Source organism: Protobothrops mucrosquamatus, unplaced genomic scaffold, assembly GCF_001527695.2.
Source record: "Protobothrops mucrosquamatus isolate PMUCROS unplaced genomic scaffold, P.Mucros_1.0 scaffold1017, whole genome shotgun sequence".
Lineage (NCBI taxonomy): Eukaryota > Metazoa > Chordata > Lepidosauria > Squamata > Viperidae > Protobothrops > Protobothrops mucrosquamatus.
The window spans coordinates 299,015-310,602 of NW_015387253.1; the positions used below are offsets into that span (position 1 = coordinate 299,015).

The 11,588-nt window shown below is 39.6% G+C and overlaps 1 protein-coding gene across 1 annotated transcript in view; it reads right to left on the minus strand.

The window, feature by feature from the left end:
• Positions 1-10,681, minus strand: part of EMB (embigin) — a 32,099-nt gene extending 21,418 nt beyond the window's left edge. The window contains exons 1-2 of the mRNA XM_029284845.1: positions 10,674-10,681; positions 999-1,079 (exon numbers count right to left, since the gene is read on the minus strand). The gene's annotated coding sequence lies outside the window, so the exon portion shown is untranslated. The remainder of the gene's footprint in view (positions 1-998; positions 1,080-10,673) is intronic.
• Positions 10,682-11,588: the final 907 nt, after the last annotated feature.

Genomic DNA, 11,588 nt, shown 5'->3' on the forward strand with positions numbered 1-11,588 from the left:
GAGAGAGGGGAGAGGAAAGGGAAAGGAAAGAGAGAGAGAGAGAAAGAGGAAAGAGAGGGAGAGGAAAGAGGCATACAATAATTCATTTGCATTTAATTGTAATGGTTCAAAGAATGTTTGGAAAAATGTTCGGCCCTCCAGCACGTTCACTTCATCCAATCTGGCCCTCTTTGAAAAAAGTTTGGACACCCCTGCCCTAGAAGCTCTCTTTGTAGAGAAGTTGGACAGCAGATTTTGTAAGTTAAACTATACTAAACATGGATTGGCCAGAACTTTAAGGACAATAAGCTTTCTGAAGAATACACACTCTCTGGAATCTTAGCACAGACTCCTTCAGAATACTTTAAAACCTAAAAACCTGTAAATCCATTCACCACATCCATTCAGCATTGATTGGCATTTCTATATTTGAACATGATGAGAGAAATAAGGAGAGGCAAAAGTTGGGGGTCCTCCTTCACATCACTGAGGGTGTGTTATAGCCTAGAAACATCCAAATCAGTAATTATCCAGCTAATACATCTGGTTTTTGTACACTAAGATGGGAGACAGCCACCAGAGTAATATTTCTATCAATCTAAATACTGTTTATTCTGCAGCCTTCAGAATTTTGCTACGTGATATTTTCAACTCACCAGAGGCTAATTCCCATGCTGTTTATATCTAGCAACAAAGCTGTTTCGTATACCTGTCTGGATTGAAAAATGTAGGCCCACCCATACATGACAAACAGCATGCTTTAGCTGACAATGTTTTAAGATACATCAATCTTAAAAGTGTTTCTTTCCGGGGAAAAAGAGTCCAAATTCCCAAGGACGAAGGTCAGGTTAACAAGAGTGGGCTTGAGTCCAGTCACAGTCAGGCATAATAAGAAGTGAAGTTCAGCCACATTTGGAAAGTCACAGGTTCTTTGATCTTTATCTTACAACTGTCACTACAATTTGAAATAATACCTGAGTGAAAACTGAAAAGTTCAGGAAGAAAGTTATGGGTTTTACCTGTGCTGGAATATTCCCAAGTTGTATGTCTAGAAATTTCTGACGTTTTCTGACTGATATTTTCTGATGGAGTAGAAGTCTCTATTTTTAAATAAAAAATAAAATCCATAATTAGTTACAGCAATACAGATTATGTATTTCTTTTAACAGATTTATGGTAAAGAATAGGTGAGAACAACATGGTGGTAACTCTTGCTATTCCTTTTATCAATTTCTTGCAATGTTTTATTGATATTTGGTTGGTTGCTTAACAACTTTCAAATGTGTTTTGGTGGACATGGCAATCTTTAAGTCAATTTAAAAGTCCCTGTTATGATGGGTAATGGATTTGTGTGTTACCAGAAAAAAAGGCATTCACCCGATCTTAGGTAATTTATTCAGGTTTGGGAAGCATTACTTTAGACCAAGTTCCATAATAGTTCCATAATCACTAATTAAATATCTCTATCCAACTTTACAGAGCCTAACTAAATCAGTTTTTCAACCATATTTATGTGTGATATTTTTTCCATCATGGAAAGGAAATAATTTTGAAAGATTTCTGCTGTTCCTTCTCTAAGTTGCTTTTTTTTTGCAATTGTACTCCAGGGTTCTTAAAATTTATTTGTAAAGTTGAAAAGTGAAACAATTAATGTTGCATTAGTTATGATTCACAATATAAAAAATACAGTATTGATGCAATGACTGGCTAGGTGGGTGGGTATATACGTATTTTCCTCTTGTTAATCAAGACTATAATAAAAGTTGTTTGGAGAAATTTCTACATTTTAGGAAAACCACACATATTTATCAAGAGATATTGACACAGAAGTTTCTATATTTAATCTTTATATATAACACAGAGCACAGGATATACAGTATATTGGAAAAAATCTTGAATTTTTCCCTCTTCTTCCACTTTTTCCTGAACACTTTCTTGAAAGGAGGCTGGGAGATTTTAAAAAGGAATCCATAATATTCTTCCCAACGGTTCTGCATAGTTTCTGCCTTCTGAGCAGCCCTGAACAAATGTTCTAACTGGGAGAGATTGTGATCCTTTTGGGAGAAAGCAATCTGCGTGCTAACATGGCTGAAACACCGCTTTTGCCTTGTAGAGTCACAGAGTAGAGGAAATATTTCATTTCTGTTGTCTGGAGCCTCTTCATCATGTAATGCCAGAGACCCCAGTTTCTCTCTTCTTCGCCTTGCTGCTTGCAAATAACATTTTGTGCTGACACCAGACAGATGACCTCATTTCAGATAGGTCCCAAAGTGGAATGAAGACAGAGTGTCTCATCAGAATCCATTATGCCTTTGTCAATAACTGACTAGGAAATTAAATCAAGCTGATACTCTCCACTGCACAGAATCATGTTTTCTTGTTTCTTGTTTCTAAGGCAGACCGGTGGCCAAGTCGCCACAAATCAGTTTAAGTTTGTATCAAAGCTTCCAGCATGTCAGATGTTCTCATTCAGAGAAAAATGACAAATGGTGCATTCTACCATTAGGCAGAGCCAAACAGCTCCCTTTAGTTTGGGAGGTACCTGTGAATTAGGGAGACCATAGCTCAGTGGTGGCGAACCTATGGACGCATGCCAGAGGTGGCACTCAGAGCCCTCTCTGTTGGCACGCATGCCACTGCCGCCAGCAGCAGGTCCATCAGGGCGTCACCGCCGCCCGGAGTAGGAGCTCCGCCCAGCACAAAGGAGGCAAAGTGGCCAACTAGCAAGCTCAAGTAGAGGTGGTAGAGCAGAGGTCACCAACCATTGTCGATTGGTGGACTGGAAGAAAAGGGAGGGGGAAGTATTTTACATGCACGGGGCCGCAAGCACACACGTGCTGCAAATGGGGTGGGGCTACTGCCTGCGTGATACTCACCCTCCCCCGTTCTTGCGTAGTGCAGTGCCTTGTATCTATACCTCGTGGCGTGGTGTCAGCCATTTTTGCACCTTGCAGCATGGTGGCCCATTTTTGCACCCCCAGTTTTTGCGTGCCAGAGGTGGCACTCAGAGGCACCTCCCTGCCCCCCTCAAGGGCACCACAATGCTGATGCGGCCCTGGCAGTTTGTGATAAATAAGTGGGTTTTGGGTTGCAGTTTGGGCACTCGGTCTCTAAAAGGTTCGCCATCACTGCCATAGATAGTCCTTAACTTACAATCACAATAGTGACCAAAAAAATTGTCATTAAGCAATGTGGTTTAAGGCAGACATTGCACGACCCCACCCAATTTTTTGACTATCTTTGCTGGGATCATTAAGCAAGACATTACATGACTGCAACTTCAACCTTCCTTGCTAGCTTCCCCACTGGTTTTGCTTGTTGGAAGCCAGCTGGGAAGGAAACAAATGGCAACCATATAACTGCAAAATACTACAATGGTTGCGTGAGGACTGGTCATAAGCCATTTTTTTCAGCACTGTCAGAACTTTGAATGGTTGTATGTCAAGGAATATCTAAATACAGACTGATCGGTTTGTTCTTCTGAAGTGGTGAAATAAGAAGAACAGCATTTCATTCTCCACTTCAGCTAACAAAATGTCTTAGACTGTAGTTTGGAATGTTAAATATTAGGATTTACCTTCTGTTATGTTGGATTCTATGATTTTTTTAAATATCATTTTAACTTTTTTGAAATATATAAAAATGTTTAAGCCATTTACAGCCCATAATAGAAGTGGCTGGTATATACAGTAATGTAACTACCATAACTGTTGGAATATACTAACACTAATATATATATATAGCTTTAAAAAGATAAATTTCATGGAGGAGAGGTCTATCTATCAAGGACTCTAAGACTTGAAACACAACATTACTTCTGGGTTGGGGGCAGCAGGCCTCCAAATATCAACCCCAGGAGAACAACTCCAAGAAAGAAAGTAACGTCTTTGTTAGTAGCTTCTGAATGCCGCAATGTTAGCCTGATTCTGCAGAGCAATTCCAGCATACACTTGTAGCAATGGAGACTGGCTACAAGAAGAAACTTGACATCAAGGCCCCATGATGTTTTCAAACATTTGCATTAAAAAAAAAAAACAGAAGAAAGCAACCAGTCAATGGGTAACTGAAGACAAAGCACAAATTTCAAAAATAAAAATGTAGACAGACCACAAAGCTTGAAAGTATATGAATGCATAGTATAGTTGCTGCTTTGAATGTGGCAAAATATAATGTCAGAGGTGGTAATTCTCATCATGTCAAAAAGGACAGGTGAATTTCATAGATGTGGATCAGGAGCTTTGCAAAATATGTTATCAGAAGGTTAGTAACCATGACTACTAACCTTGATGGCTATAGATAATCTCCAATACATAAAGTCTCATAATTCTACTTAGTTTGGCTCCTTATTCTATGGGATAGTAAGATTTCATCCTACCCTGTTTGCGACATTTTGCTTGATGAATGTGAGAAAATGTGAGAATGTGAGAGGCTCCAAATATGATTCAAGATAGTTTTTCCTAACATTTTTACCTCTGCCACACTTGTGCATAACTCTTCAGATAATCATTTTGGATGTTCCTCTCTCAATCCTGAACCAGCATTTTAATCTTCAAGTATATCTCAAAAGTAACATCGGAGAAAAATGCATGCATAAATAGAGGGGCCTAAAAGCACTTTAAAATACTTTGCCCACAACTTTCTTTAAAAATTCTGGAAAGTACTAAAATGTGTCAAATGTCTTCAAGATGAATCAAAAAGGCAAAACATAAACCAAAAAATGTTGAGCAAATTAGTGAAGCTGACTTTCAGTTTTACTTATATTCTTTTTCTGTTCTGCTGATAATAGAAATGTTGGATAGAGAGAGGAGACAGAATGTAGTGTCTTCAAGTCAGTCTTGATTCCTGTCAACCACCTACATGAGTCCCTGTAGTTTTATTGGCAAGGTTTTTTGGAAGTGGTTTGCTATTGTCTTCTTCATAAGAATGAGAGAGACTGACTGGCCCAAGGTCACCCAGTTGATTTCATACCTATGTTGGGCCTGGAATTCCCACTCTCCTGGTTTATAACCCATAACCTTAATCATTACACCAAAGTGACTCTCAGTGATATAGAGGTACAATATTAAAAGGGCACCCATAAACAATGGTTAGTGATGTGTTTTATTATGATAAGAGTTTGAGGGGGGCATCTAGGTCAATCCTCCTCTACAATCCATTTTAAAGCATCTCCAAGAAATAATGCTCAGCATCTGCTTAATCACGACATGATGGAAAGAAATAACTCAAATGTATAAACACTGCAATGGATTTATTATTGAATTTATTTGAAATAAGAGTCAATAATAAAAGAAAAACTTTCAGCATTTCTACCAGGGCACTAGTAGATCAATAAAGGAAAATGGGGGAAATGGAAATAAATATTTATATGGCCAATTTTGAACTGGGAATCCTCCATTGTTAGGAAGGCAAATATAATAATACTATAGCAAGCAAACCCTATTACTGGAACAATAGCTGCAGCAGTGAGTAGATGAGTCAAATCAAGAAAAATGTAAGCAGGAATAGTTATCTATATATCTAGTAGTTAAGGCACCAGGTTAAGAAACTAGGACCCGGTGAATTCTAGTTGTGCCTTAGGCATGAAAGCCAACTGCATGACCTTGGACCAGTCTCTCTCTTTCCACCCAACCCACATCACAGGGTTGTTCTAGGAAAAATAGAAGGAAGCAATATTAGGTATGTTCACCCTCTGGAGTTATTTATAAAAATAATAAAAGTGGGATATAAATAAATATATTATCTATCCATCCATCCATCATCTATTGTCTATCTCTTACCCGTCCATTCATTCATCATATTCATCTTTCAGGTAAGTGTATATCTACAAATTTATGCAAGAGGGGGGAAAAACAGCAAAATCCATCCCCAAACCTTTGACAAATATACCATTCATGTCTAATCTCTACACTTCTGCAAGTAAAGTGTGCAGGATCACATTACTTATAATATATATAATGGCAAAGTTAAGTTTTTAACAAAAAAAAATACATGTGTTAAAAGTTCTGGTATTTTGCCTACACGCCCTTAACTAAACATACCGCAGTAGGGAGTAATTCTTTTCTTGTCCTGTAATGTGTTTAAACTTAAGAAATCATTTACACTAAAGAGATTATAGCATCTTAAACCCAAATACTTACCAATTCATGGAGTGCAACCTTCAACTATCACAAAACTCCTGCAAAGCAAGGCAGTTTTTCTAACATTATCTTGACCTTTCCTAATGCTGCTAAAATTAATGTGTTATTAGACTAACCTGGTTTTGTTTAGTTCAGTATTATTTAGCTTACTTTTGGTTTATTTGATTAAAACTAAGCCACTGAACACCAGAGAATGTACCAATAAAGGAGAATATTTGTAGCTCAGGGTTGAAATGAGGGGTCCTTGGTGCTCTCTGAGCTTGCTTGTTTTCTTGCAGATATTTTGTGACCCAAACTAGGTAGCATCTTCAGTAGTAGCAATGTTTGATGTTACCTACTTTGGGTAATGCAAGGAAACAACCAAGCTCAGAGAGCACCAAGGACCCCAACAGAGAATGTTGCTATAGGAATTCAGCTTCTCAAAGAAACGCAGTTGGGCCTCTGGATTAGACCGGCTTTGAATATCCAATCATAGTTACTTGGGACACTTTAATGTGGATTCCTACATAAACTAGAAGGCTTCCCTTGATTGCTTTAGCTGCTTTAGGATAAACCACATGCAGGATCTGATGCAGTGCCTCTCCTTAGCCCTGCTTTCCAACAATCCCTGTTAAAGAGAATCTGTTTTGGAACCAAGAGTTTCCTTAGAGTCTTAGCAAGGAGAAAGTTACCTGTAAAGCTGAATTTTAAATCAATGTTCTAATCTATGCCAACAATAAAGCCCTTTTCTGGGTGTGGGAGTTTGTGAAACCAAAATCCAACCAGCTCCACACAAAAGAGAAGTTGTGTTATTCATATACATACATTCATGCTTCAACAGTTGAAATTCTTTAGGCTGTTGATGAGGCTGACGTTTGTAACTCTTTAAGGAAAAAAACTGCAACAACAGTCTAATAATAATAATAATAATAATAATAATAATAATGATAAAGTTGGAAGGGACCTCGGAGGTCATCTAGTCCAACCCCCTGCTCAGGCAGGAAACCCTATACCATTTCGGAAAAATGGCTGTCCAGTCTCTTCTTAAAAACTTCCAGTGTTGGTGCATTCACCACTTCTGGAGGCAGGTTGTTCCACTGGTTAATTGTTCTAACTGTCAGGAAGTTTCTCCTTAGTTCTAGGTTGCCAGAGCAATCGATGTTGCTGACTGTTATATAACTAAAGCGGTGGCTGTCACCGCTTTAGAATTTCATTTAAAAAAAATACAAAGATATACAACTTTGTTCCCAGAATAATTCTTGGACAATCCCAAAATAGGTATGAAAGAAGAAAATGTTCTCTCTGCCCAAGTCTGGTTTTATAAACTGCTATCAAATGTCCCCATGGATTTTTTTTTCTAACCCAATTGCACCTTAACATTTTCTTATATTAATTAATGTCTTCCCAGTTTAAAGTGTACCTGGATTTGATAATTCAGCATAAGCAATAAATTGATCAGCAAATTCTAAATTAATTTGCTACCCAATGAAGATTATTCTGTCAAAATTGCATATCTTTAACTGCCATTGATCCTGGTGAAATTAACACGGTTTCTATTCTGAAGGATGTTTTTTTATAATAGGTATCTTGTAATGAATAAATATTGGCAATGTAAACTATGTATGGTCAAGAATTCTATCAATGCTACAGAGTCTTGTTTAAAAAGTATAACTGATAAATAGAATTACTGGCACACATTCTTTCTTGATCAATCTTATTCCACCAGAATTTTTGTCACATCCAATTTTGTAGTGATAGTAATGGAGCTAGATAGAAATGTGGCTGAAACAAAATTGGATGAGGTCTAAATCCAATTAAAATCAAGAGGATCACATAGTGTATATATATCTCTATTCGGAAATAACTCTTAAAGAGCTTCATAGTACTTATTTCTAAGTATGTATATGTGGGTGGGTGGGGGAAGGAAGGGTTGTTGTTGTTTCTGCCTTTTGAGTCACTGTTGACTCCTGGAGACTGTCTGGACAAATCCCTACAGTTTTCTTGGCAAAATTGTTCAAAGTGTCTTAAAGGTGCTTTTCTTCAAAGACAACTGGACTTTCTTGTTTTACCTGAAGATGTTTCACTTCTGATCCAAGAAGTTTCTTTAGTTCTGATTGAATGGTGGAGAATGGGAGGATTTATATCAGAACTGAAGAAGCTTCTTGAATCAGGAGCAAAACGTCTTCAAGTAAAACAAGAAAATCCAGTTGCCTTTGAAAAAAGCACCTTTGGAACCACCGTGGCCTGGATGACTAAGATTCTCCATAGACATTGTACAAAGTGTTTTGCCACTGCTTGTTTCCTAGGGCTGAGAGAATGACTGGCCCAAGATCACCCTGCTGACATTGTGCCTAAGGCGGGAATAAAACCCAGGGTCTCCCAATTTTTATCTGGAAACCACCAGGCTCTGGTAAAGTTGAACTATATGGTTATAATTTTAGTTCAAATAACTTAATCTGAATTTTATGCATGAGTTTTAATTTCTTAAATCTGCTTATTTTCCTGTAAATTACTTTGCAGAAACTGATTAAAATATGTTAATCAAATGTACTATAAAAACTGAGATCATGAAAAGAACACTTTTCAATAATTATTATGCATGCAATTAAATTAACAAATGTTAACCAATTGCTCCTTGAAAAAGTTTCTTTTTTTTAATCACTGAACATAAATCTTAGTGAAACATTATCTCAATTCATTTTCAGATGGAAATGACAATAACACTTTCTAGAGGTTTGCTGTGATACCAACAGGAAAAGCAAAATATTGTGTAAGTGTGGGTGTGCTTATTATGAAGCAACATTCAAAGGCACAGCAGTTTTTGAAATGTGTCTTGTGCCAAGAGAAAGAATAGTAATAGATATGTAGCACAACTAGCCATTTTTAAAGAAAACTGACCTCCTGGATCTTTGGAGTGTAGAGAAACTTATATAAGATACTATATGCCACAATTAAACAAAACACTTTACAATACAGCCCAAATATGAATTCAGTCTTTGTGGTCTCTAGCCCAAAACGCATGGCTTTATGGGATTTTCAGTATAACATCTTATTGGGCTAATAAATAAATCATGTTTAAGCAAGCCCAGATTTTGTGAGAACCAGGTCATTGCGTTTCTGTGGTTGTGGTTGCACCATAGCAGCTGAACTGAAACAAAGCAACATATCTATTTGTAGCTGATTGAACTGGGAGAGAAGAAATTAAATTTTTAACACTTCTTACTATGAATACTTCTCAAAAGACCAGAAGGGGATGAAAAGATTCTCAAAAATATTAATTTCTGTCCTGAGATTAAAGCCCATTTAAAAGGAGAGTCAGGTTTAACTTTTAGGAACAATGTGAATAATCCCTGTAGTTTTTAAAGTAATAATACGGGAATAGTACCAAAATACAAAATCTTGGCACTTACTCTAGGAAGAAAATTCTTCCTAAGTTTCAGTCGCACCCTCCCCACCAGTTTCAAACACCCCACATTTGTTGGCTTGGTCTATCATCATCTATGTTTTTCAAACTACATCACCTCTTAATTTTCTTTTTGCTGGACTAAATGCGCCCAACTGATCAATTATACTTCTTAGACTTTGGTTTCTCATCCATGAGGCTGTGAAACTCTCCTACACATATGGCTGATCATGTCTGGTAAAAGGAATTCTTCTAATGCCAGCCTTCCCCATCTTTTAACAAGCACCAACCAACACCAAGAGTTTTCAGAATGCCCTTGTCCCAATATTGACTTTAGTCAAATAGTAAAACCGAGGAATCTAACAGGCTTGCAGAACATAAAACTTTTATAGGCTAGAGATAAAACTAGAGTCCATTTCACTAGTGCAGCGAGGGTTCTCTTCAACAGGAACATATACTGTGGAATAAAACGTCCAACAAAGTTCTAAACGAAAAGAAAAGAAAAAAAGAAAAGAAAAGAAAAGAAATCAAGGAATGAGATGTGAAAGAGCTGCAGTTATTAAGAGTAGTTTGCCGGTGATTTCACAGCAATGCTAACATAAAATCACAGGAAATGGTGCCTGAAGAGCACCATCTTCTACTCTCAGCAACTGTTACCCATCTTTAGGTACTTCATCATTCACTGGTGCGCGCGCGCACACACACACAACACGCACACACCTTCATTCAAGTAAACTAATACATAATTTAGAGGCAGCGAGGTTTGGGGACTATGGTGATCTCTTACATACCGTTACATAAATCCAACCATGATCTAAAATGTTCATAATCACAATCTGTTTCCCGGGCTTGGACGCGAGGACGGGCGCGGGAGAGTCTGGTCCCAATGCCGCAAAGCAGGCAGGTTGGATGCATTAATACCCAGATGTAAAGGTAGGAGACGGGTTCTGCTCAGCGTCTTTTTCCCGAAGAAGGAGCCTTGCTCGTACCGGGTAAGTACTTTCCCCCCCCCTCTCCCGCTTCTTTGGCTGAGAGCGGATTCTGCGAAGGTGACTTAGCAGTCCCCTTGGAAGATGACCCGAGGATGACTCCGCCTGGGTCGCTGCAGAGCCTTCCAGCCGCCCTCCGACAAATGAAAAGAAGGGACCCACGAGTGGGCGAAGGAAATGAAGTACCTGAAGCTTCAGCCTCCGCGGGGCCCCAAAGGGCCAGGAGCAGGACCAGCTGTAGCACGGTCGCGCCGGAGCCCCTCATGGTGCAACCGGCCTCCGAGCGAGCTGTGCGCCGAGTTTAAATGCCGCAGCGCCCCTAGCGGCCCTTCTCGGCTCCTGCAACCGGTTCTCGGGTTTCGGTGCTCCAGTTGGCTTGGCGCGGCTCTAATAACAGGATCCTGACGTCAAAGGAGAAGCCGGCGGCTATTGGGGCGCTGCCTTGAGCGGCGAGAGAGAATCGCCTGCCCGTCGGACGCGCCGCTCGATCCCAGGACGGAGCCCTTCCGCTGGGGGCTCCTTCCTCAACGTGGCGCTCTCTAGACTGCAGGGGCTTGAGGCTCCCATCAATGCCAGTGAGGGTGGCCGCGGCCCAAAACCTCGCCAACCCTTGGGGCGGGAGGGTAAAGGCGGGGATGGGTCGGCGGCTCATAGCTGGGAGAAACGAGGCCATCGATGGGGCGCGATCGGGGGTCAGTGATCGAACACGCGCTTGGTCCAAGGCCGGGGCATCTTCTGGCATTAAATAGCGGAGAATGAAAAGTCGTCAAAACTGGGAAAGTTGGATTTGGGTATGTCTAGTTTAATGAAGAGAAGGACGAGGGGGGACATGATAGCAGTGTTCCAATATCTCAGGGGCTGCCACAAAGAAGAAGGAGTCAAGCTATTCTCCAAAGCGCCTGAAGGCAGGACGAGAAGCAACGGGTGGAAACTGATCAAGGAGAGAAGCAACTTAGAACTAAGGAGAAACTTCCTGACAGTTAGAACAATTAACCAATGGAACAACCTGCCTCCAGAAGCGGTTGATGAAACAGGAGTTTTATTATTTTCAACATAAGAAAAAAAACACATCACAAGTACATCACAATTGAAACCCCCCCC